Raw genomic sequence first — 27,464 nt, forward strand, 5'->3', positions numbered from 1 at the left:
ATTTAAACAAGACCAACTGCAACAGGGAATGACTATGAACTCTTTATTTTATTAATCTCGTTATACTGTTGCTCATTGTTCTGAATCATCAAAATATGAATACTTTTTGAAAAGCTTAACACTTTTCTTTATTTTAAGAAATACGTATCATGTATCACTTGCTAATGCTGTCTGTGGGTAGAGATGAGTAATTAAAGATTTATGAAATGACAGCAGCACACAGGGTTTTTTTAATAACTGATAACAAACTCAGGGGACTGCTTCAACCCAACAAAGGGCTTAATCTGTACAATTTAAATAAACACAGGAAACACATTTTAAATGAGCTTGTCAAATTCTCAAAAGTAGTAGTGCATTTAGGCAGTTTCTGAAAATGTGGCCCCTGTAGGTGTTTCAAGTAGGGTATCCAAAATTACTGATTCATTTTGAAAATCTTAGCCAAAGGTTTTTAATTAAACAGATTGCACAAGTCAAATTAATTCAATGAATTGTTCAATAGCTGCAACACTTCTGGTTAATCCAGGGTCTTTGGTTATGTTTTATGTTAACAAAACAAGGACTAGGTTATCTTAAGTCTGAGGAAAGGAAAAGGTCTTGTGGGTGCAATGTGGAGTTTGTTTGTAATCCAGTACTGTTGTTTATGGCTCGGCTTCCATTTCTTGAATAGAGTAGATCAGAACATCTTTCTGCCTTCCCTGGTGTGAGAGCAATCTGTCACCTGGTGGTCTCAGAAAAAATTATCTCCCAAAACCAAAAATATAACCTATAAATATAAATAAAGCATGCACACACATACATGCATGCAGCAGAGACCCAAAAAAGCCAATAAAATGTTGGGTATCATTAAGAAGGGAATTGGAAACAAAAATGAGAATATCATCATGCCATTCTACAGTCTTAAACACTGTGTACAGTTGTGGCATCCACATTTCAAAAAGGATTTAATAGAATTTTAAAAAGTACAGAGAAGAGCAACCAAAATGATCAGGGGTATAGAGCAGTTTCCTTACTAGGAGTCATAGAGAAGTAGGGCTGGAAGGGACCTCCAGAGGTCATCTAGTACAACCCCCCCCCCATTCAAACCATCCTATATAATCCATAATCTAAACTCTATGTAAGACTACCGCCAACCCTGACACAACAGACATAACACCCTGATCTGCTGTAGGCAAAGCAGGACAACCATGACAGCCAACTTCCTGCTTCTATAAAAGGTTGTCAATATATGCTCAAGAGATCCCTTGAGGACCACATCCTCCACTACAGAAGAAATCCAAAATCCTCCACAGTCCATAGCAATCTGATCATGGGATAAAATTCCTTCCTGACCCCAAACATGCCAATTGGTCTTGTTGCCCTGTGGGGTCAGGACAACTCTCAGGATCTCAATATTGTGCTGTTAGGAAGGTGTGACACAATTGCACATATACAAACATACAAAACAATTAGGTGCATACACATGCACACTACCAGCTCAGGCAGATACACACTCAAACCAGCCTAGGCACATGCATACCTATTACCAATTCAAGCACATACTATACACCCTGAAAGTTAGACACAGATCACTAATTTGTATATCATGTACACAATGCCATATATAGATATACACACACTCATAATAGCAACTCAGATGCACACACATTCAAAATAACTAGTCTAGGTTCATGCATACCTATCACCAGTTTAAGCCCAAACATGCTACACACACCACATTTAGACAGAATCAGTTACCAACACCTGCACATTTAATACACATACATGGATTATTAATTTATATACCACACACACACACATAATGATATCTATATATGTGTATTCACTAATTTACACACATACCACCCACATACACATACAGACAGGTGAGTACCTAAGTTGGGTGTTGTGATGTGTATGTATGTATGTGCTTGGTGTACTTGGGATACCTGGGGAAAGGTTAAGGTAAGAGAGTAGAAGTGTTGGGAGTGAAAGTTACCAGGGCCAGGATTAGAACTGGTAGACTACAAGGGCCTGGACTGAAGAACTGAGGCTTGGGGTAACTTTAGGTTAATTGATTAAAAGAAAATGCCCAAAGCCTACAGAACAGGGGAGTGATGGGGGCACAGAGGCTGGGACTGGAGCCAGAGCTATGGGGGAGCTGAAAAGGTAGGTGGGGAGAGGGAAAATGGGACTAAGGGAAAGTGTGGGTGTTAAACACAAGCTCTGGATGTGAGGAGCCAGAGGATGGCTCCTGGGCAGCTAGAGAAGTCGCAGGGAGTGGCAGTAGGTGCTGGAAGCTGGAGAAAACTGAAGGACAGCCACAAGGAGCTGGGAAGCTGCAGGGCAGGGGAAGACTACAGAAGATGAGGGGAAAGCCTGAAAACAGAGAGATGGACAGCAGAAAATCACAGGAAAAGCAGCAGGAGAGACTGAAAGGCAGCAGGAAAGCAGAGAAAGGCAGTAGAAAGTCAAAGGAAAAAGGAAGTAGGAATTGAGAGGAGATCAGGAAACTAGTGGAGAGGGGTGGGGGCTAGAGCTGAGAGAGAGAGAGAGAATGAGGCTGGAATTTAAGATAAGGAAGGGACTGGGATTTAGTAAAACATGACCCAACTCAGGGTTGCAAATGACAGTGGTTTTATTGAGCAGGGGCGATGGTGACACAATGTCTTATTGGTTCATTTGCACCCACCCACACACACACAATGGCAGCAGGGGTTAGAGAGGCTTGGTGCGGGGGCTGAAGTCCACTGAAATCCAGGAGGACAGAGAGAGACAGAGAGAGTCCAAATTGTAGGAAGAGATGTGCAGGTAATATCTACCTATCCAGGCTGGAAGGGGTCCTTGTCCAGTAGATGCTGTCCAGTGGGGGGTTGCTGGCAGGGCCTCTGGGTGGATAGGTGGTGTGGGATGGTGCCGGTCCAGATGGAAGGGGCATCCCACTGGCTCTGTCTTCACTGCCCCTTTTTATAGGGGCAGACCTTGTGTAACCCTAGTGACAGGAGGCATGCCCAGGCAAGGGTCATCCTCTGGTGTACTGAGCATGCGTGTGCTCCATGCAGGGATGTGCAGTTTCGGGTATCTGTAATAGTAAGAGTTGCTGGTTCTGCAGGGTCTTTTGTCTTTCAAACGCTGGTCTTGTCTCTGTTCCTGGGTGAGGTTCATGGTTCCTGGATGAATCAGCGCGAGGTGATGGCCCAGTCATTATAGGCTATTTAGTAGAGGCCTGCTACCATTGTATTTCAATCATTCCCAATCACATTCATTCATGGAGGATCCAATTTACATGGGAGGGATACGTGACGCATACAGTTGTGACACAGGGGATGCCCGGGCAGAGGACACAAGATAGAGACTTGACATATAAAATGGAAATTTGACATGCCTTTGGTTCACTTACAAACACAACGCTAAACCATACAATATCCATATGAAACAATAAAAATCAATACAAAAATGATAATAATACAATATACAACAGTAAGAAGCAATACAAACCTAATAATAATACAATATAAAACAGTAGGTATCCAAAACCAAAAACTTGCTACCAAAATAAAAATGCTTAAAGCTTATCCTAAGTCTGAGCTCACTTATACTTATCTATAGGGAATAGAGAGGGAGAGAGAAAGTCAGAAATGGTTGGGGAAGGGCAGCGAATGCATTTCAAAATAAATAAAATTTTAAAAATTAAAAAAAAAAAACTGGGGGTTTTGGTACAGTCAACCCTGAGTGGAGAGGCAATACTCTCTAGCCAGAAACCTCCAACTTTGCTCCTAGCAGGAGCTTTGGCACATGACAGTCAAAGTCTTCAGCCTTAGCTGTAGCCAACACTCAATGCCTCTGAGAAAGGCTTAGAAACAACCTGCTTTGTGTAACAGAAAGGTGGGGCGGGGCGATGAGCAAAGAAAGTTGTGGGGGGAGAGGGGGAAGGAGGGACAATCAAAAGAGACTGAAAAATCTAGGACTCTTCAGGTTGGAAAGGAGAAGGCTGAGGGGAAGTGTGATAGGGGGTCTATAAAGTCCTGAAGGATGTGGATAAGACGAGCAGAAAACTGTTGTTTAGCAAGTCCCAGAATATTAAAAAGTTAGGGACACACGTAAACAATATTACTTGTAGTACTTTGAAAGAGAGAGCGAGCCAGACAAGGGTTATGCTATTATTTGGGTTAGAAAAATATTCACTATTTTAATTTTGGGTTTAGTGGCATTTTTTTTTTTTTTGCTAGATAATAAAGTGATGTTTTGTTGCTTTTAGAACAGACTGAAGTAAAGAAACAAGTCAATGGAATATCCCGCCCCCTTTTCCAAATTCTGAAATACCTCTGAATTTTGTTTTTGTTTTTGTATCACTAGCTATAAAAAGATTTGTTTTATTAGTTTTGAAAATTGAAAATTCCATCATGAAACCTACCTGTGCAAACTGTTGACATTGTAGCAATGACAAGATTTAAGCAGAATGAATGCAGGGCCTTTACTGCACAGTAGACTAATTTAGTGCACAGTAAAGCATCACCATCTACACGTGTGTCACAATTAGGGTACAGGAGATTAATCGACTCTGATGTAGGACACAGGTACTATCCTGTGCCACAGTAAATTACTGTGCTTAAACACATGTTTAGATGGTGATGTGGTGGATTAGTTTATTCTAGCTCAAATTGTGCTGGAGTTTATTCAGTTGCATGAACTGCATGTGTAGACATGCTCACAGAGAAGTAGGGCTGAAAAGGACCATCAGAGGCCTTCTAATCCAACCCTCTCCCTGAGGCAGGATTGTTTCTATTCAAACCATCCCATACAAACCATAATCTAAACTTTACATAAACCACCATCAACCATGAGACAACACAGACCTAACAACCTAAACTGCCACAGGAAAAGCAAGGGAACCATTGTCCCACTTTAAGTACCTGTGCAATATCCGAGAACACTTTTTCCAAGGACAATTGTGCCTAATCTAAGTTAACTGACATTCATTCAAGGGGCAAACTGTGTATGTAAAGGGTGATACAACTCCTGGGTTTTGACTTGGTTAATCAGAACCAATTCAAATATGGTGTCTGTTTGTGCCCAAGCAGTACCTTGGATTTTGTTGTTACAGAGAATGGCAGCTGGAACAGCACTACAATACTTAACCCCTCCCAGATGCATATTTGCTTTGATCCAGCAGTCTTACTGTTCAGCTGAAATGAAGAAAGTGCAACTAATATCTTGAAAAATAAGGAAGAGGGGCCACATAACATTAGATTTAACTCTTCAGAAGTTTATGCATTGGGATAGTGACTTCAGTATTGAAGTCAGAAAAGCAGACTTCAGCAAAGTCCAAAACTTGGTAGGCAGAATCCCAAGTAGGGGCAGTGGATAAAATTATAATGAAAAGGAGTCCCAGAGAGACAATATTCAAGGCACAAGGCCATGCTATCCAGATGCAAAGAAAGAATAGGAAGCACAGTAAGAGATCATCTTTGTTAAATAGTGAAAAGTGACTTGATACTGGCCATGTTACCAAGGATACACATAAATGTATAGTATGGGCATAGAGGAACAAAGTATAGCAGATCAAGGCACCACCTGAGATACAGCTGGCAAAGGGCATAAAAGTCAACAAAAGCACATTCTGCAAAAATCATACTTATCTGAATTCAAGACGACTTTGAATTTAAGATGACCTTTTCCCCAATAATTAGAATCTATACATGCAGAATTATAAATTTTGATATAATTTTCCATATATAAAATCTAAGTATTGGAGGGTCATCTTAAATTCTCACCACCCTCATCCCCTACAGCTGTGGCAGTGAAAACAGCAGCAGGGGGTGAGAGGCCATACCCCTACCCTTGCTCCCCCGCCTGCCTCAAGCCTGGGAGTAAAGCCAGAGTTGAGCCGTTACTTCCCTGGCCAGTATTTGAATCTAAGATGAGGCTCTCCCCACCCCCTGTGTTGATTTGGGGGAGGGGAACCTCATCTTGGATTCAAGTAACTATGGTATATTAGAAGTAGAGGCAGTCTCGTCTTACAGCGTTTCAAGGTACAATGTTTTGCACTTACAACATTTATAAATTGACACCCTGTTTCAACTTTATGATGTCAGTTTCAACTTACAATGCTTAATCCGATGTGATGCCACGCCAGAGAACAAGTTTACTGTGTCACCCATCTCCCTGGAGAACATCTGTCCAAACTTCCTTGGACACTTTCTTAAGAAAGCAGACATGACTCCAGAAAAACCTGCAGCCAAGACTCCTGAGAAGACTCCAGCCAAGAACCATTCAAAAAGTCCAGCAAAGTCACCTCAAATAAGTCCTTCCAAATCAATATGATTGCTATTTACAATATAGATACATTAATGTAGCTATGTTGCCCATCTATAGTTGATTGAGTACAAAATTCTGGGGTATTTTTGGTGAAAATAGGGTATCGGGCCTTGCTTCAGGAACAAATCCCCCATTTATAACATTGTTTCTTATGAGAAAATTGGTTCTGAGTTACAACGTTTCAACTTAAGATGTGGTTTTCAGGAACCAATTATCTCATAAGCCTGAGGGCTGCCTGTATAAGGAAAGCTCCTAGGAAAACATAGGTCCTTTACTGAATGGGGAGGGAAAGTTAAGCATGGATATTGCAGAGAAAGTGTTTAATGCTTTTTTTACTTCAGTCTTCAAAAAAAAACCCCTCCTTAAGTGACAAGCATGGTTAGCAGAACAGATAGGAGGATAAATAATCATCCTAGAGTGGGGAAAGAACAAATTGCTTAGACCAGCTACATGTTTTCAAATTGCAGGACTGGATGAGATTCATCCTAGAGTAATCAAGGTGACTCAGTTGTAGAGCCACTGAGAACGTATGGAGAAATATTATCTCTGAGAACTAGTGGAGGTCTGGTGAGGCCCCAAAAAACTGGAAAAGGACAAATATAATCCCCACCTTTAAAAAAAAATGAATTAGAAGGCCCCAGGGAATTAGAAATCAGTCATTCCAAACTTTGACAACAAGAGTAAAATGTGTAAGTTAAGAGAAGAGGTTCTATTACGCTACCCAGAAGCATAACTGGACAGCTCTGTACCGGGGACAGCCAGGTAACACCCAGGACAGCACAAGCTCCCATAGCGATAATCACAGTAGTGAGATCAGCTGCCACTGTGGTTGCATCTATTTTTGCATATACCCCCACAAAAGCAGTGCCCGGAGCTACTGCTTTGCTGTCCACCCTCAGTTATGCAACTGATGCTATCCAGCACTGGTGAGGCCTCACCTGGAGTACTACATCCAATTTTGGACTAGATGACCTGTTGAGGTCCTGTACCCTGAGCCTTATATTTCTATGATTCTCTTTATTGTGCACATTAAGACCCTAATCCCTGATTGGGGCCCTAAGACCTACTGAAATATAAATAATGAAAAATTAAATTGTGGTTGTGATACTTACGCAAACTGAAGGACTAAACATGTTTCTAAAGAGTAAAATACAACTGTTGTCTTTAACAATTTAAATACCATAATGAAATGATATTCTGGATTTAGACCCAGAAAACAAGTCAACTGTTGTATGATAAGGCTGAAATGAGTATTTTGGCATTTAGTAACGAAGAACATTAGCTCTGAAATGCTCACAAGCAAAAGTTGAAGGAAAAGTGACATAAGAGTTTTTATTTTAATTAGGAAATAGCTGATGAAATGTTGAATGAGAGTATTTTTTTCACTATAGAGGAAAAAATAGTAACCTCCCTCCTCCCCCTGCAAACCCTACTTTGCAAGCAGGGCTGGATTGACCTTTCCATGGGCCCTAGGCAAACAAACTCATGGGCCTCTACTTTTTTCACTTAATTATAATATGTAAAATAAGCACAACTGGGCCCCTTCTTCTTTTAAGCCCTAGGCATGTGCTTAATTTGCCTATGAGTTAATCCGTCCCTGTTTGCAATGAAAATGAAGGCAAAATCACTTAGCTGATAGTTTAGTACCTTTTTCACCATTCCCCCCTGAATGACAGGTAAGTCCTCTAACAGTTGGCTAGCAAGAACTCCTAGAAGATCTTAAAACAAAGAACCACGGCATTATGCCCTGACTCACAAATAGGTGAGTAGACATCATACAGGGCTTTGCTGTGGAAATGCTCATGTAAGAGCTAAGGTAACCTGAATACCAGTGATCTGGATTTAATTGTGCAGTTTCTTTTTCCTCTCCTTTAAATAATTCTGTCTTCCTTCCCTCTTCAACTCTGGATCACTAGTCTGTTCACTAAACCAATTCCTTACCCATTACAACTAAAACAAATCTGCAAAGAAAAGAAAGAGAAATATGCAAAAAGGATACATCACTCCATCACTTTGGGTACCTTGCTTTTATATGAGTTCATTTTCTTCTCCCTGTAGCTTTTATTTATTTATTTTGCATCACAGTTTAAATGCTATGGACATTTAAATCTTGCTTCATCTACCTTAATATGTATATTTTGTAAAAAAGGAGTATTGCAGGTACCAATCCCAAGATTACCTGCCATATTTAGAGAATTATTGTAATTAAACTTTAATTTTAAAAGATATTGAACTCACTAGTAAGCCAGCTTGCTAACATACTGTTTTCTCAATATTTGTCTTTTTTGTTAGTGGGTGGCATGCTTAATTGCTTAAAATAATTGCTGGGGTGTGTTTATATTATTTCGATAGGAATGTTTCCAAAACAACTAATATGACTGTCAGTCAATAGGACTGTTCATAGAAAGGTCTGATGCAAATTTAAGGGAGGCAAAATCCAGCCCAAATGAATAAGATTCCAGTCATACTTCATACTTTAAAAAAATCAATATTAATAGATATTTTTAAGTAGAAAGTTTTTTGTAATTCAGTAATAATCATAGGGTGAAATTCTTGCCACGCTGAAGTCAATGACAAAACTCCCATTGGTGGAGTTAGGATTTCATTAATAACATTTAAATGCTTCCTCTTATGGGTTTTAAGGCTCACAGGGTCAGGGGAAAAAACCTGTGACTGATACTGGAACATTTAGGGTTTTTTTAAGTCCAAAGGAAAGAAGAAGCAAGGTGGAGGAAACTTATGTAAGGCAGCATAATGAAGCTAGAAGAGCCAAGAAACATCCAGATCTAGGGCGTGGTGTTGCTAGGACTGTTCAGTAGCTGCTTCTGAAGTTGTATAGAGTGGTTATAGTATAGACACTCTTGTAACTTCCTCGCACATTCACTAACTGATAGCTGATCCAAACAGAGTTCAGAAGGAAATGTTATAAATATTAGAATTAAAGACAGTCTTGTGAACTATTGTTTGACTAAGGGATGCTCCTGCTGTGATGTGGGTGCTGGTAATTATATTGCTTTGAATTCCATTGAGTGCTAGTCCAGCTGTTTTAACAAAGGAAGCTCTTCATTAGGGTAGTGTTTAGTTCAAAAGAGTACTTTTATGGACCTAAAGGGAGAGCTGGAGAGGAAGCATTTGTTATCTAGTTTTGCTGACTTTAGGTGGAGGAGCTGAACAAGGGGAAATTCTGTTTACCCTTCATGGACCTAACTGGCATGAATGCAGCTGTTCAACTGCAGGCTTTGGCACTTACACAGGGTTTGCAATTCTTTTTTTTCACAGAAGGGACTAGAATAATTTTCTCCCTACTAGAAATAAAATGGAGGACAACTACCATCCCACCTTGCTTGGGGGAGCAAGAAGCACAGTTACGGAAGGCATGTGAACTTGCATCTTATACTTCATAGCAAAGTGCACTAACCACCCAGTTACAGGGTAGGCATTGGCCAGCTCCCTCCACTTGAAGCTGGCCTATTGCAGCTTGTGCTTAATATTCATTGGATAAACAGCACAGGGAAAGTTGCTGCTCTACTGAGAGTAGGGGCCCAGGCTAGAATCCAATTCTACCTTTTTCTAGGGACAGCATCCATCTCATTGAGTCACATCCCCCTTCAGCTTGTACTCTTCCTCCTAGTCCCCTATGTTTTCCTCTCTTGGCTGCCCAGTAGACCAGCTTCAAGAAGACAGGTCTGGAAAATGACTAGCTTATACCCTACTGATTAAATCACTTTTCCTGGAAGTAAGAGATGAAAGCTCAAACTTCTTTTGAGTGAGGGAGACCTAAACTCCAGCTTCCCAGGAAAGTGCTCTAACCACTGAGCTAAAAGGAGAGTCCGTTGCTACCAGGGGTGGATCTAGGGGACTGCAGCAGTGTGGCTGACTCCCCTTTAGCTGTGTGGCATGTGCACCGGGCAATGCTAAATCCCAAACTGTGCATATGTGCCTGAAATTGCAGTTACACAACTTTGTATCTATCACATTAGTGCATGAAAGGTAAAGAAAGGTAAAGGGGATCTTGCCTTAAATCCCAACCAGATGGCAAAATCACTATTGTCTAAAATGTGAAAAAAAATCAGAAAAGCTTACCTAGGAATTTATTTTAGTCCCAGAAGGCATAGGGCACTGAAGTAGTTTGTAGGCCACTAACCAACAAAAGTGGACAATATTATGTCAGGAGCCAACTGACTGTTACTGAATGTTACTTCTGGTCATCAACTTGGAAACAAGCAATAGCCATTATAACTTCTGGGACAGACCTTGCTATCAAAATTTGCAAGTTAATAATCACTTCAGATCTAAAGCACGCCTGAATGATTTTACTGAATCCCAAATAGAAGCTCAAACTGTGTGCAAATGACAAAAACTGATTAAGGGGCTCCACACTTAGGGGCAGGAATAGTATCTGATCCATCGTGTCTCTATGAAGTGAGAGTTTTATAGAAATACAGTTAATGGATATTTTATGTGCTGATTTTATTCATGCACTATATTGATATAGATTATAGATTTATGTTTGACTAGCAATGAAAGGCAAGTCATAGGATCATAGGAAATTAGGCTTGGAAGGGACCTCATAAGTTCATCTAGTCCAGTCCCTTGCTCGAAGCAGGAAAGTCCCTGACTAAACCATTCCTACCAAGTATTTGTCTGGCCTGCTTTTGCAAATTTCAAAGGATGGAGAATCCACAACTTCTCTAGGTAGTCTGTTCCAATGCCTGACTGCCCTCATAGTCAGAAAGTTCCCCCTACTCACCAACCTAAATTTCTCTTGCAGTTTCAGACTGCTGTTCCTAGTCCTGTCCTCTACAGGCACAGAGAAAAGCCCATATCCATCTTCTCTATAACCATCCTTCAGGTATTTGAAGACTGTGATCAACTCACCCCTCAGCATTCTCTTCTCTAGGCCAAATAACCCTGGTTCTTTCAGCCTTTCCTCATGAGTCTTGTCTCCCAGGCCCCTGATAATTTTTCTTGCCCTGCACTGGATTCATTTAAAACTGTCTGTGTCTTTCTTAAGGTGTGAGGTCCAAAACTGGACACAGTATTCCAGATGAGGCCTCACCAGTGCTGAATATAGTGGAAGAATCACTTCCCTTGATTTGCAAGTGACATTGCAAACCCAGGATGCTGTTGGCCTTTTTTGCAACAAGAATGCAACTGTAGACTCATATTCAGTTATTGGTCATTCCCTGGAGCACTGTATCCTCGCCAGTCATTCCCCAATCTGTATTTGTGCATGTGGTTATTCATTCCCAGCTGCAAGACTTGGCACTTGTCTTTGTTGAATCTTATCTGATTGATTTATTGAAGTCGTATATTGCATTAACCTATGGGCTGTAATTCTGCTATGTCTAAAGAACCCTAGACTTTTGTTGGCTGCCAATATCTGAAGAGGTCAGAAAACAAAGATGCTGTTTTTTCTCCTTAAAACTTGGAGAATCCAAGTGACATACTGTGATCTCACCTTAATGGGTGTGGAATTGTCTCTGTATGCATGGGTTAAAATATACAAATGTAGTTATTGCCTTGCAACCTTTATACTGAAGTATAGGTAACAATGGCAAAATGGAACATCTATACAAGGTTCACAGTACACTCAAAAATGTTGTTTATAAATCATTTTAAATATTTTTAATACCATAGAAAATTGATGCTACTTACAATGTTTCACTTTCTTAAGTGTCTGTTTGCTAAAAAACTATACGGTACTCTTTATATCAATTGGAGCTATTACTTAATATTAATCAGATATTTTTTCATATAGGAACCTTATGGTGAAACTGTTTAGTGCTTTTCTAAAATACCCCAAGATGCCAGAACTCTGGCTTATGCTCTGTCAGAGTTAAGTTGAAGGGTAGAAAAAAGTGGGGTGGGTGGGTGTGAATTTTATGCATAATATTGGTTCAGCATTTCCCAACATAAGAACTGCCATTTACTGGGCAGTAACATAGGTTCATTTTGCTAAATTTCCTGTGTCACATAGGCTACATTAGGGGGAGGTTAGCTACATTAGGGGGAGGTTAGATTGTGTTAAAAATGGCCACCTGATCTAACTTAATTCATCCAGATGCAGACCTTACACTTTGCTTGACTTAACTAGGGATCTAAGTATAAACTGTACAAAAGTTCAGAAAGGTTGGATTGCTCTAAAAATGGCTGACCCAATCTAAGATAATTATACCTCTGAGGTAATCTAACTTAGGTTGGGTCTGGTGAGACTGATCTAACTGAACTTCTGTATAGTTTACAGTGTAGCCCTGGGTTGGAAAAGCCCAGTCCCTGGTCCCACTTTTCCTACCTAATCCCCTGTCACTGTGCTATTTTTAGCTTCCCAGTCCCTTGGATAACACCCCACTGCATATAAGCCAGCCCCTAACCTCAGCCCCCAAAAATCCCCATCCTGCAAACCTCTCCCTGTGTCCTGACATTTACCAGTGGTGGGAGCCAACTGAAGTAAGTTGGGGTGGGAGAATGGTCATTTGGAGATTGGGGGACCAAGGGGCTAAAAGTAGCCTCTGGCCCTGGGCTGGGGAGAGCCCCCACCATCCCAGAAGCCCCTGATCCCACCAAACCCTTCCAGTCCCCACTAACCTCCTGCAGACTTCAGATGACCCCCCCCCGCCCCAAGCCCTGCAGACCCTACTTGTCCCCTGATCCTCCCCTGCAGATGCCGAAAATGGATCTTGAAAGGGACAGTGAACAGGGTAAGATCAGGGCTTTTCTCCTTCCCACTTGTAGCTTCCAGCATTTAAGGTCTAGGAAATTCTGATTCAGAGGCTGAACCCCTAACTCCCATACACAATAGAACTAATGCCCCTTGCCTCCAAGAATTTATCCAATCCCTTTTTGAATCTAGCTAAACTGTTAGCTTCCACAACATCTTGTGGCAGTGAGTTCCACACTTTAACTCTGCTGTATGAAAAATAATTTCCAAAAGAAAACCCATTGATTAGCATTCTGTTTGTAAGAAACTTTAAATTAATACATTTCACACAGGCTGCAAACCTAAAAATCTACCAAGCAGCTATAATTGAAAACTGTAGCCAAAATTAGTATTTTTTCCCCTAATTTTCTATTATTCCAGATAAGTGCTTTTGATACAGACATAGAGCTCTGGATCCTAAGCACTGGCCCTCTATTAAGTTACCAGTCAGATTTTTACAAACTAAAAATTATGAGACTGCTGATACTGGAAGTTCAACCCCAAGTAACTTAAAAGTTTAGAAATGTAAGCAGTTGTTTCATTACAGACATGCCAGTTATCTTCACAGATAATAAAAGTTTATAGGTAAGTATTCACCATAAACTCACTACAGTAAACAGTCCAGTTACACAGTTAATGATATTGTTAGAAATATATTTCTTAAATTTTCTCAAAATTCACCAGGAGATGTGTAGCAGGGCATCAAGAAGCACCTGCAACTTTAAAGGGCAGAAGCAGCCTGGCCAAGCTGCTCAGAGGGTTAGGCAGAGCCCCACAGCTGCAGGTTGCTTGAGCAACAGCCTAAGAGGGTAATTGGCCAGAACCTGTAGCCAGCCATGTAACCAGGAGGGGGCAGATCGCTAGGGATATAAGCCCAGGACTGGATCTAGTAGGGGCTCTCTCTCTAGCAACTGCCAAGGAAAGGAGCCCCTGCACAAACGAGCTACCTGAGACTAGGTGCTGCCTACTTTGGGGCCTACAAGAACAGTGAGGCTCCAGAAGCCTAAGGTACCTAAGGCTACAAGACGTGGTCCTAAAAGGAGAAGTTTTTCCCTCTCAAAGAGATAAAACCCAGTCTCCATTAGCATTGTTATGTTGTGGCCAAGGGGCTTGTATTTATGTTACGGTTTATACTGGAGTACCGGGATGAGGCTATAAGGGGAGGTTTGGAGGTCTCATTAGTGCTTAGAGAAAGGGGCACATGATCTGGGCACAGCCCAGTAATGGGCATGCAGAGCCAGGTGCCAGAGAGAGAGAGAGAGAGGCACAGAACTGGGCACCACAGAGAGAGACACAGGAAGCTAGACACCACAAAACCTGGTGCCCGAGTGGTGTAGAAAGAGAGGAGCTGGAGGGCTCGGCACTGTGGAGCGTTGATAACAGTGTAACATCTGCGAGGCATGGGACATGATAAGGGAAGGTTGGAGTTGTGTAGTGTGCCATAGACCTAGAGGCTGCCCCTTTAATACCCCACACCTAGAACCAACTTATGCACTGCATCAAAGACATGGCAGGCGAGATAGGTGGGGAGACTGCCCAGACAGGTGAGTGGGTTGTTGCTGAGACAACGCACCTGTCACAAGGTGTAACCAGACATGATATGCAATGTTGTACTTAGTTTACTGTGAGCTTTTATGCAACTTTAACCTTATTTTAAAATCACGGTAAATTATTTTGCTTATGAGTGATACAATAATTAATCCAAGCTCCATTCTGTTTGTTTGAGGAGCTGTGAGTTTCATGTGACATCACAAATCATGTAATTTCTCTGCAATCTATTTGCTTTAGACATGCATGTTTTCTTCTAGATATCTTTTGATTGCATATAAGCACAATTTTTTTTGAAGTATTGCTGTGCTAAACTGATGAAATGAAATTTCTGGCCTCACAGCTATTAACGATTTACTGACTTAGAATTAGATTGGGGGTGGGGAATCTTCCTGAAACGCAAGTAGTCATTGGGCATGTCTACACAAGTATTTGATCCGGCCTAAGTTTACTTGGATGTAAACTATTCTGGAGTAAATGCTTTCAGGCAGGTATCTACACATGTGGGGATTAAGGAGCAGATTTGCTGTTCTTTGCACCAAGTTTCCTGCAGCCCTGCAATGGACCCCTGCTTCCATTGGGGGAACTCTAGGCTACAGGTGCAGCTGCAGCACCTGAAAGCCATCTTCAAAAGTCAGCTCTCTGGCCAGCCACTTCCCTGCCCAGAAGCAGTGTGCCTAGTGCAGAGGCAGCACACAGCAGCTCTCTCCTTGTCCACTCTGCCTTCCTCTGCTATGGCTGCCCAGGCCCCTGCCCCTGTGACCAGCACCCCATGCTCCTGCTGGCTACCATGTTGGCCCTGCTGGCCCACAGCACAGTGACCATCTTCCTGGTTACCAATTGCCACCCCAGGCCCTCCAGCACAGCTCCTGCTGGCAGGGACACCAATGAGACACCGCCTCTGGGCCTGCTGGGCCAGCCAGGACTGGTGGCAGCATATCATCCAGCACACCTGGGATGATGAGTAGTGGCTGGAGGCCTTCTGCATGACCTAGGCAACCTTCTTCAACCTTGTGGAGTGGCTCTGGCCCCATCTGGAGTGGCAGGATGGTGGCATGTGGCCACCCCTCCCCATGGACTCTGCCTGGCCTTCGCCCTGCTCAAGCTGGCCACACCTGCCAACCTGTGGTATGTAAGCCAGGTGTTTGGCCTTAGCAAGGCTACCACTAGGAAGACCATCCTGGAGGTGTGTGGTGCCCTCTGGGGTACACCATGCTCTGTGTGCAAACCCCCCTGGCAGTGGTGGTGGGGTTCTGTGCCCTAGGAATTACCCAGTGCACTGGGGCCCTGGATGACACCCACATTCCTGTCACCTGCCTGCCCCATGAGGACCAGCCCTACTACAGTCACAGGGGATTTAATTGGGTGGTGCTTCAGGCTGTCGTGCATCACTGTGGGGCTTTTACGTACATGAGCAGCAGCTGGGCAGGCAATGCTCATGATGCCCTCATATTCTGGAACTCCAGCCTGTTGGGCCTGGTAGAGAGTGGCCCCTTTGCCCTGGGGGTGCCAGATCTGCAGCTGGGCACCATGGCCATCCTACCCCTCTTCATTGGGGACCCTGTCTCTCCACTCTTGCCCTGGCTCATGCACCCCTACACTAGCTTCCTGGACCTCTGCCAGGCCCACTTCAACCACTGCCTGGGCTGGACCCGCACCCTGGTGGAGTGCTCCCTTGGCCTCCTCAAGGGCCACTGGCATGCTCTAACCACCTGCCTTGACCCACCTGGGTTATCATTGCAGCCTGCATGCTGCAGCCTAACTACTGCGAGGCCTGGGGGGAGCTGTTCTGCGAGGCCTGGCTGGATGAGGCATGGTGTACAGAGGATGCCTGGTAGTGGGAGCACCACCTGCAGTGGCAGAGGTGGGTCCCCTCTGGTAAGACCTGAGGAGACTGCACACCTGCCAACAGGGGCTAGGGCATCATGTGCCCTGTTTTGGAGCCAGGGTGAGCAGCAGCATTGGACCTGGGCAGGTGGGGTGTGGGGTGGGGCACTGGTGGTGTGCAGGCATCTGGGTGGCACCGGACCCAGGGTAGGGACCAGGCCAGGGGCTTCTGGTGACTGGTTGTAGTGGAGGATCTTCTCCCAGGCCCAGCCAGGGGCCTGCGGTGGGGTAGTGGGAAGCGTGCAGCACGAATGTGACTGCCAGGGCCAGAACAGTGTCCAACACCTGATGGTTATAGTTTGTGGCCTGTGCTGTCCAGCCCAGGATTGCATTCTGCTCCTACAGCACCTGGACCTACTTGTGCTCCAGGGCCAGCAGCTGGGCCTGGAACTCCTGGTCCAACAAGTCCCATGCCTCCTCACACCGGTCCCTTGCCTCCTTGCGGGTCATGTTCTCTGCTGCCAGGCTCGTGAGCCCTCCAGTCAGTTCCACAATGTTACCACCAGATGCTCCAAGAGGAGAATCCTGTCCTGGGTCCTCCTCTGGTGGATCTGGTACATCTGTAGGGCTGTGGGTGACAGTGGGTGACAACTGTGGATGAAAGTGAGCCTGAGCCTTCATCCCAGCTGCCAGGGGCAGCTTCTCCTCCTCATACCCTATTCACTGTGTGTTTCAAGATCCATTTTCCACAACTGTGGGTATGTACAGAGCCATGAAACAGAAGGTGTTTGTGAGAGTTTCTGAGACAAGATACTTGCTACCAGAGACCTGTGAACTATCCAGTCTCAGTTTGGGGGTTGGGAGTGCACGGGTACCCAGGGACCATAGCAAGTTGGCCGGGCAGGCCTGGATCCAGGTGGCTGCCAGCTGAGCCATTCACCCAAGCTCACTCCTCATGGGCTGGCAGGCCACTGGGTGCTGGCTGCAGGTAGCCTGCCTCGCCTGGCCCATTTCCTGGCAGTACCTGCTACTGCAGCTCCAGACCCCTCTCCCTCCCTCTTCTCCTGCAGGCCAGCCACTCTCCTGTGTTGCCACCCATCCCATGGTGCCTGGGCTCAAGAGGCACAGAGCTCTTGGTCACCTGGGACAAGGAGATGCCTGTGTCCCTTCCCTTACCACAGGTGGCCTTTCTGGGGAGGCACCCCAGGACCAGCTCCCTGGCATGCCAGCACTGCACCCTTAACATGTCCCTGCTCTGCTTGTCACAGGTGGTATTGGAGGAGTTGTTTGTGTGGGCCAAAGAGTGCCTGTCCCATTACACCCTGCTGCTGATGATCACCATGGTGTCCTGGCCACACCTGCACACCTCATATAGGACCCTGAGCTATGATGGCATGGGGGGCAGGCCCAGGCCTCCCTGTGGGGAGAGGGGTGGGGAACCCAGGGCCAGGGGAATGTGGGTTGCTGGGCTGGGAGAAGAAGCAAGGGGCAGGGGCAGGGGCAGGGGTGGGGAAGGCCCTTCCCCCAGTGCAGGCCTTACTGTGTGGCCAGGGCAGATGTAGCTGGTGGCTGTGCTTGGGCCTGGTTGGTGGCAGCAGTAGTTCCAGATGGTGTCCTCTGATGGAGGGGCATGGTGTGCAGGCATCTGGCTGGGGGTCTCCCAGGGAGGAGCTGGTGCTGGTGCTGGTGCTGGTTGGTGGTGTCAAGACCAACTGTGCCTCATGACTGGGCCTAGGGCTGTGGAGCTGGCAAGGCAATCACGGGCCTGGGCTCCCCAAGTTGCTGGTGGAAACTGCAGCTTAGAAGCTTTGCAGGATGGGATGCTGGGCTTGGGCAGGTTACCCGTTGGAGTGCCTGCCCCGCTCAAACTGGTCTTGCACTTCTTCCTCAACTCGCAGTGCCATGAGGTCTCCAGTGTCCTCCTTGGTCCAGTTAGGGCCCTGGGTGGAGGGCATGGGCATGGGCACAGATGTGGGCATGGGCCTAGGTGAGGAGGATGAGGCCATGGTGGGTCCCAGGCCAGCTCTCTGGGCCCCCGTGTAGCTGCCCCGGTGTTGCTGGGCCTGGGCAGCTGCCTGCTGTGCCCACTACAGGGCCACAGCACTGGCAGCCGTGTGGCAAAGGCAATGCCCCACAGCACCAGGCACAGGACATGTTGCTGGGGGTGTGCCGCAGGCCAGTTGTACTTGCCCTGCTAGCCAGAAGCTGCCTGCAGGTGGTCCTGGGGGCTGACAAGCCTGGCCAGAGGCTGCAGCACCTTGCTGGCCTGGACAGTGTTTTCCTGGCAGCTGTGTATCTGTGTGGTGCCAGGCAACAGTGCTGGGGTGCTAGCAGGAAGGCATAGCTGGGCTGTGGCCTGCCCAGGAGGACATGGGCCTGGAGTGCCCTCAGGCTCCCTGTGAGCCCCAGGCCTGAAAATATCTTCAGGCTTTTGAAGCCTGCAGACAGGAGCTGCCATAGAGGAAGCCCAGCCCTGGGGCAGCAGAGGGTCCTAGCCCACTGCCCTGCTGCGTGGCCTGAGGCCAGCCCCTTAGTGGCTGGGCAGATGGGTTGCATCTACACGTATGGTACTGTGTAGTAACTAATCTTGCTTAGGTTTGCTACTTGCATTTTTGAGTAGCAAATTTAAGTGGGGCTAAGTGTTTTTACTGTGTGATAAGTGCGTGCACATGTAGCCACATGTGCTTACTGCACAGTAAACTGTGCTAATGTGCGGTAGCATATCATGTAAATGCACCCATTGCACATGTAGGTCAAAGCTACTCTTTTAAATTAGGGTACATTATATCTGAGAAATAATACATTTAGAAGTTACTAAGTGGTAACTTGGAAATAAGGATATGTTTGTCCATATGAAGCTAGTATGTAGATAGAGTCCCTTGTTCAAACCATGGCGGTTGGTTTGTTGAAAATAGAAGATTTAGGTCAATTCAAAGTAGTTTTAATTCCAGGTAGAATTGTAAATATTGTTTTGGCATTTCAGCAGTTACTCTTTGAAAGATTTAGCTAGATTTGTATCTGTGATAAGCCTGTGGTGTCACCAGTTGGAGGAGTTCTCATTGGCCAGGCGTTGGGTTGCCATATTATTTCCTGTCTTGTCCAGGTGTCTTTTAGCTTGTGAGAAGCAATTTTTTTTAGAAACATTAAAACTCTTTTTATTCAGTAGTGATGGGCAGACTTTTGAACAGTCTTCTTTTCAAAATGCTGATGTGGACCTATAAGAATAAATCCATATTTCTTAAGCAGGGCAGAGGTAGTCAACAGGACACGAGTTGTGTTTTATGAATCATCTTTTCATACTACATAACAAATGAAGGAAAATCTCTTGTGGTTTCATATGCATATTTGCCCACTATCCTTGGGCTTTGTTTTCCTGAACCCACAGTCTATAAATTGCATTATGCAAAATGTCTTGGGGAGCGGGGGATGGGTATTCTACTTATGCTTTCAAGGCAAGATCCTTACCTCATATAAGCTGTTGTAGAACTACTGAAGTCAATGGAGTATAAACATGTCTACCAAGGAGATTTTGGCCCTCAGGATTTCAGTGTTTTAACACAGCTTCCTATGGTCCTCAAGGCTGATCATGTTAGTTAACAATGAATTTTTTTTAAGCACCACAGATTGTAGCTTCTTTTCCAGCAACTTTATTTCTATACTGCTCTTTATTTCTGTTCTCTTTGAACTGTTGCTTACATAAAATCTTTTCCCAGTACTTAGTGTTTTTACATCAGTCCATTGCATGACAATGCAAAGTCATTTTAGCCATCTGTCAACCAACAGTTTGCAATTGTTTTCAACAACAGAAAAATGAAATATCTGTATCTTCATCTTCCGTACTCGTACCTTTTAAAATTCTTTTTTACCCTTATTTGACTTCTGAGCTGGAATCAATTCATTTAAGCTCAGCTGTGTGTCTATGAACTCCTAATCAAGCAGTTAACCAGTCTGTGCAACCGTTCAGATTTTACAGAGCATGTTGGTTGGTTTTACCTTGAAGATTTTCAATTCACATTGACTTTTCAACATAAAAATTAAATGTTTCACCTGGACTTTGATAGAACATAGATGCTTTCAATGCCTTTATTCATTATCAGTTAAGTATGTTCATTAATCAACATTTCCTATTTAAAATAAAAAATGTATTATTCTGACACTTTTGATTATGGTGTCCTAGCAACTTTCTCAAATTAGCCTTTTTCATTTTAATGGATCTATGTCCAGGAAGCTTTAGGTAGCTTTAATTCTCTGTACAACTTAATCCTTTCCTCCATGTGGTATCACTTTAATTTCTTATTAAAGGATTTAGTATCTATGATTGCAATAGTTTAATTATAAAATATAAAATTCAATATATAAATGTAAACTATATCACAAAAAGGAAAAAAAGGTAAGTTATTTTTCAACAAGTTCAACAGGAGCCTGCAGTTAACAGGCTGGCTGTTTTTCAGTATAAAAACTCCAGTGAGGCATAAAAAATGCTTCTGTTTGCTGTATCAGAGGTTCAGACTTATAATCCAATGACATACATAACATTATTATTATTAATTTTAAAATCCATATTTTATGGGGGTTGTCATCACAGTGTCAGCTACTCTTTTTCTACACATCTGGGCCTGATTCTCTCTTCATTTTACACTGGGATAAATTAAGAATGTCTTCGCTGGAGTAAATTGAGTTTATGCCAGCATAAAATGAGTGGGAGAAGAGAATCAGACCCAGAAATTGCATAACGTTCAGTATTGATCCTAGCCATATGCTTTATTGCCTGTATTATTTCTGGGGTTGCAGTGGGGGCAGGAAGTATGTCGTTGAAATCCTCAGAGACTAGATTGAGGTTTAAGTTTGCAATCCAGCTACATTTCCTCTGCATATTTTTCTCACTCGGAGTGCAGTATTTGATAAAAACTGAAGAACTCTTCTCCAGTTTCTTTTAACTTTTCCCTTGTGCCTCAGAAAAACACCGGTTACAATTCTTCTATTCCTTTGCTGCTTTAAATTGTGCTATAGTTGCCCACCAGCTTTGTTACACTGCTAATAACATTGTACTTTACATAATCCAGCCTTTTTCAGTTTCTCCATTTATCAGACTCCATAGAGTTAGGTTTTTATGGACAGTACCCATTTGGGATTTTACATAAGTGCCATAACTTCCTTTAAAACATCTCTCTTGAATTATTTCCTTCTTTTATTCCCAAGTATGTACACAATAGCCTTCTCCTGCTTGTGTTTTGCATTTGCAGTTTTGGTAAGATGAACCAAGGTCTTTGACTCAGAAAACATCCGTGGTTCTGAGCTTGAACATTCATAGAGATTCACTGATTTCAGTAGTTCAGCAGTGCAAGTTTATGGTGCTATATCAATGTAGTTACAAAATAATGACTAATAAAGTGCCATTTTATTTCTGTATATTTGTTAGAGTCATGAAAGCTGCAATATAATCAGGCAAACAACTCCTGCCTGATCTTTGCTAGGCAGCGGAGGATATTGTACCATTAGATCTATCCTGGTATGTGCAGAAGGAAAACAATCACAGATGTACACATATTTTCTTTAACTTGTGGAAGCTTATTTGCCTGATCTCCTTAAGGCTTTGTGTTGGAAGTAGGATCACAGGACCACCTCTTCTCTGCACCATAATTTCTTGCTGACCAGAAAGATTTTGCTTGAAATTTGGTTGAGTCAAATACTGCTTGAAACAATATTAACACTTCTGCCAGGCTTCCTTCTTATTTTTTATGTGAGCAGGTAAAGTGGGAGTTTGACTGGGGAACAGTGTTCCCTCTAACTGTGTGGTGTGTGTGGCTGCGCAGGCACGCCTTGCAGTGTGGCACAAGTGTGCCTGCACGGCCACACAGTTTAGAGGGAACGCTGCTGGGGAAAAGGGGAATTAAAGGAGTAAAGAAACAGAAAATACTTTTAGGGCACTGAGAGATCCCTTCATTACCAAATATAAAGATCAGGGAATTGAGGGTCGAATCCTGGAAAGCCAGTGCCTAACTTTTACTGAGGGAAATATCTGACAGAAGTCCTAGCTCCAGTGAAGTCAACAGCAAACTCTTACTGCCTTTAATATACTAGTATTTAACTAGTTTCCTAGGCCCACTGTTATGCTCCCTACCATGGACAGTATAGCCATTAGTAATTAAAGAATGATTAATGCATGAATAACAACAATCAATGCATGATTCTTGAAAATAACAGAACCTGTTGCACAGAGGCATGCTATGACAGGTCTTATCTTATTATTACAAACTCTGTTATTAATGTGTTAAGGATTACAAATCTCCTTCAGGATTAACACATTTTTTCCATAAACTGTATACAATCTTTTTGTTATTAATCAATGTGCAATGTAGCATTAACTAATAAATTAGAATCATAGAAAATGAAGGTTGGAAGGGACCTCAGGAGATCATCTAGGCCAACCCCCTGCTCAAAGCAGGACTATCCTCATCTAGATCATCCCAGCCAAGGCTTTGTCTAGCTGGGTCTTAAAAACCTCCATGGATGGAGAGTCCACAACCTCTCTGGGTAACCTGTTCCAGTGTTTTACCACCCTCCTAGTGAGGAAGTTCTAATATCCAACCTAACCTTCCCCTGCTGCAACTTGACTGTTGCTCCTTATTCTATCATCTGCCACTATGGAGAACAATCTAGCTCCATTCTCTTTGGAACTACCCTTCAGGTAGCTAAAGGTTGCTATTAAATCCCCGCTCAGCCTTCTTCAGACTAAATAAACCCAGTTTCCTCAGCCTCTCCTCATAAGTCTCATGCCCCAGCCCCCTAACTGCCCTCCTCTGGACTCACTCCAATTTGTCCACCTTCTTTCTGTAGTGGGGGGCCCAAAACTGGACTCCAGATGTGGTCTCATCAATGCCAGAGAAGGGAAGAATCACTTCCCTCAACCTCCTGGCAATACTCCCACTAATGCTGCCCAGTATGCCATTAGCCTTCTTCACAACAAGGGCACGTTGTTGATTTATATTCAGCTTATTGTCCACTGGAACCCCCAGGTTCTTTTCTGCAGAGCTGCTGCTTAGCCTGTCAGTCTCCAGGCTGCACTGGTGCATGGGATTGTTCTGTCCTCAGTGCAGAACTTTGCATGTCTCCTTATTGAACCTTATGAGATTTCTTTTGGTCCAATCCTCCAATTTATTGAGGTATCTCTGAATCTTAGCCCTACCCTCCAGCATATCTACTACTCCACCAGACCCATGGGGCACTCCACTTGATACTAGCTGCCAAGTAGACATTGAGCCATTGACTACTACCTTTTGAACCCAATGAACTGGTCAGGTTTCTATCCACGTTACAGTCCAACCCATAGTTCCTTAGCTTGCTTGCAAGAATGTTGTGGGAGAGCATATCAAAAGCCTCGCTAATACGAAAGATACTCTATTAAATGGAGCTCCACTATCCTACAAAGTCACGCAAGAGCTTCTTTTCTCAGCTGCATCCAAGTTGTTGCTTACAAAACTTCAGTATCTCAGAATAAATTAGGACAAATTTGCACCTTCTAGACTGGCTTCTGCCTGACTTCATACTAACACAGCTTCCTCTCTCTAGATCAGGGTTGTCCAACTTCTAAACATCTGGGGGCCATCCCCAGATTATACTTCCCCTGACCATACTTACACGTGCCATGTGGCCCTGCAACTTCACTGCAGACTGGCTGAAACCCCTTCCCTCCCTCCACCACACTCTGCAGCCTTCTGTGAGCAGGCATCCCTACTATTGCACCGTGCACCAGAGTGCCCCTCTGCTGCACTGTGCGGCCCTCCCATTGCTGCAGCCCATGCCATACCTTACTGCAGCATGTGCCTGGGTACGCCGTTACTGATCTCCATGCCTTCCCATTACACTGTGCTCCAGGGTGCCCCTTGCTGCTTTCCAGAACGCCCACTTCTCCCCAACCTCCCCCATTCCCCACCTACACTTACTGTCCCCCAACTCTGTCTCTTAGCTGCATCACATGCTTCTTCCCATGCCTGTCTGCTGCACTGTGCATCCCTTCTGTAGTGGGCAAACTAAGTTATGCTAAGGCTCTTGGTCATAGTTTAGGCCTTCCTGAAACTAAGCAATTAAATAGTACAGAGTGCCGTATAGGCAGTGGAAAGTCAGTACTGTGATTGGTAGGGTGGGCTAACCAGATACACTGGTTTCCCTAAAAGGAAAGAAAACCAAAAATGGAATACGATTGGAGTACCTTACTAAAAAGATGAGGTAAGAAACTTGAGGACTGGACAATTTGTGGTGACAAAGTTACCAAAGTGGTGTGGTGGACAAACAAATGAAGAGCTGTGTAGTGTTGAGACCCTGGGGAGACAGGAGCAACCTTGGAATTCTTGTGCAAACAGGGAAACTAACACCCCACACACCCAGCAGAGGAACTGAGGCTGGTAACACTGAAGGTCGCTGTTGTAACGTCTGAAGGAACCACTTGCCAGGCTGTATTACAGGGAGGAAGCTTGTAATAAAGATTAGGGATTACTATTAAAGTTCACTTCATACCAAATTGGACGAGGGCCTGTGTCAATTCTTGGGGGTCTCTGGTAAAAGGAATCCTAGTGGCAACACCTTCCACTGCACTGTGTGCTCTCTCACTACTGCCCCGGTTTCTGCTCCTCATACCCCGCCATCCTCCACTGCATTGGATGCTCAGGCACCTTTAGCTTCCCAGCTGTGAGCTCCCCTGCTGTACCATGCATCCTGGACTGCAGACTCCCTTGGCACTGAAGGCTGCACTGTGCTGCACCATCCCAACCTTTGGGGCAGGGGCAGGAAGTCAGAGAGGGGGAACCTGGAGCCCCCAGCTGCAGCCAGAGCAACGGTGGAAGTAGCAGTGAGTGATAACCCGAAGGGCCATAATTTAACCCCTCAATAAGCTGCATCCAGTCCATGGGCTGCCAGTTGGACAGCCCTGTTCTGTATCGTATAAGGTAGCTTTGGGTAAGTGACATTTTATCCTTCAGTGTTTTCTGTCTTGAAAGCATATTGTATTATGCTAGTAGTATTTGTTTGGTACAAAACTAAATAAAAATTAATTAAAGAGTATTATCCTCTGAGGGAATGATAACAAGTAGGTGATAACTATTGGGTAGGTATTTATTTTGACTTTCCCCCCCTACTATTACCATACTGGCTGCATTACAAACTGCCTAATTGTAGGACTATGGAACTATGTGGGACATGTTACTTTGTGTAGTTAGTGAATCCTGCTGGACTTTCTTTCCTGCAAGTTATTCACTGGCATACTTGCTATGTGATTAGCATCATGGGTAAGTTGATAGCCTGTACAGGAAAGGAAAGAATGGCAAGCTGATTACTTTATGGTTATTTTGCAAAACTGATGAGACAGCAATGATATTCAATCCTATTAAAAAGACTAAGCATCACTTTTTTCCTCCCTTAAAAAAAAATCCTTACATTCCTTGCATTGGGAATGGGTGATATGATTCTACAATTCAGGGAAATTGGAAATTACAGAACATCTTGCAATGAAATTGGTTTTCTGTGGAAAACTGATGAATCACTTACTGCCAATGACTGGAAGGAAAAGTACTTGTTTATGCCCTTATGTAATGAATTTTTATGAGGTGAAGTTTGCTGTTTATAAAAAATACACTTTAAGCTGCCTCAGATGTAAAATAATAGAATTCAGATTTCAGAGCAATGTGTTACTGCAAAGACAGTTGCTAGTAGAATATCATCTACTTACAAAATGCTGAAACAGGACTATTACTTCTACAATGGAATTAAAAAAAAATCATCTATCCTCCTAGATTCTTATAAGAAACTTGTTATTAACAGGGTCAAAATCCACATTGCCACCTCCACTTACCTATGAGCAGAAACAGGTAATTAACTGTGTTAGTCTGAAGTCAGGCAGCAGGCATGGTAGAGGTGCACCTTATAGGCTAACTCAATCAGAGATGCATAAGCTTTCATGAGTCACAGCTCACTTCATTTGATGCTCTGAAAGGATATAAAGAGCAGACTATCAAATAGAATTAGTAATTTAAATACAAAAGAGAAAAGCCAGAGGGCAGTGTTGAGAGAAGTGGAGGGGGCTGGAGAGAACAAAAAAGCAATAAACCAATAAATGCTAATCCTGGTATTGGGATAGGAATCCATACATTGTGTTTAGACTATACACAGTCCAGTCTGCAGATGTTTTCTTTTTCTGTAATTTTGCATTCAAGTTGATTAAAAAATACCCATAATTTAAGAACAACTACACTTAGGTCAGTGATGGAAAGTCCAGAAAGCTTGAAGTCTTTCCTCACAGATGTTTGCATATTTCTGGGCTTGACATCAGCTTGGTGTCCATTGATTTTGTCATGGAGAGATCACCTGTCTGTCCAATGTACACAGAAGAGGGGCACTGTAAGCTGGTGATAGCATGTATGACATTGGTGAAGGGGCAGGTGGATGAACCTTGGATGTTATAATCAATGTTATTTAGTTCAGTGATGACATGGTTTGTGCTGATGAGGGAGCACAGATGGCATCTGGGTCCATTGCAAGGCCTTGTGTCTTAGTGAGAATAGGAGTTAGGTAGCCTGTTGCTGTTATCTTCCTCCACTTGCCTGCGTTCCAATACAAAAAATATTTTTCTATCGTCTTTCAGAACCCATCAAATTTTCCCCTGTACTAAAAATGAAGCGGAAATAAATGGTAGAACTAAAATTATACTTGTAGGCAAGTCTTTAGAAACAAACTGAAGGCAATGGTTCTTTGCAATCACAGGTATCCAAGAACATATTCTTTAACATGTCCCTGTTACCTCATACCAGTTGGCTACATCTGTGTGCTAGATGTGATTGAAATTTAAGACTTTTAGTTTTATTTAGAATGATTTAGCTTGGCTACATAAATTACACTGTTGGAGACATTAGCCCATGGATAGTTAAAGAAACAATGCATTTGTTTTAAAGGCAACACAATTTATCTTAGTGACTGAAATTAACTGATATTTTGCTTAGTTTTTGCTTGGAGAGAGGCATCATTAAACTGACCTTCTGAATCTGGAAAACTGGTTTGATTACCTTCAAATCTGCTAAGGGGATTAGATTGTGGTTATGGATTAGTC

At 43.6% G+C, this 27,464-nt stretch overlaps 1 protein-coding gene across 2 annotated transcripts in view; it reads right to left on the reverse strand.

The window, feature by feature from the left end:
- Positions 1 to 11,276: 11,276 nt before the first annotated feature.
- The window catches only part of PEX2 (peroxisomal biogenesis factor 2), a 39,881-nt gene continuing 23,693 nt past the window's right edge, over positions 11,277 to 27,464 (reverse strand). The window contains exons 3-4 of one of the 2 annotated variants that reach the window (XR_002103612.1): positions 25,095 to 25,097; positions 11,277 to 11,288 (exon numbers count right to left, since the gene is read on the reverse strand). The gene's annotated coding sequence lies outside the window, so the exon portion shown is untranslated. Of the gene's footprint in view, positions 11,289 to 21,388; positions 21,401 to 25,094; positions 25,098 to 27,464 lie in introns of those variants that run through there. The other variant, XR_002103613.1, reaches the window with a different exon arrangement.

This window comes from Crocodylus porosus, unplaced genomic scaffold (genome assembly GCF_001723895.1).
Source record: "Crocodylus porosus isolate Cpor-Errol unplaced genomic scaffold, CroPor_comp1, whole genome shotgun sequence".
Classification (NCBI taxonomy): domain Eukaryota; kingdom Metazoa; phylum Chordata; order Crocodylia; family Crocodylidae; genus Crocodylus; species Crocodylus porosus.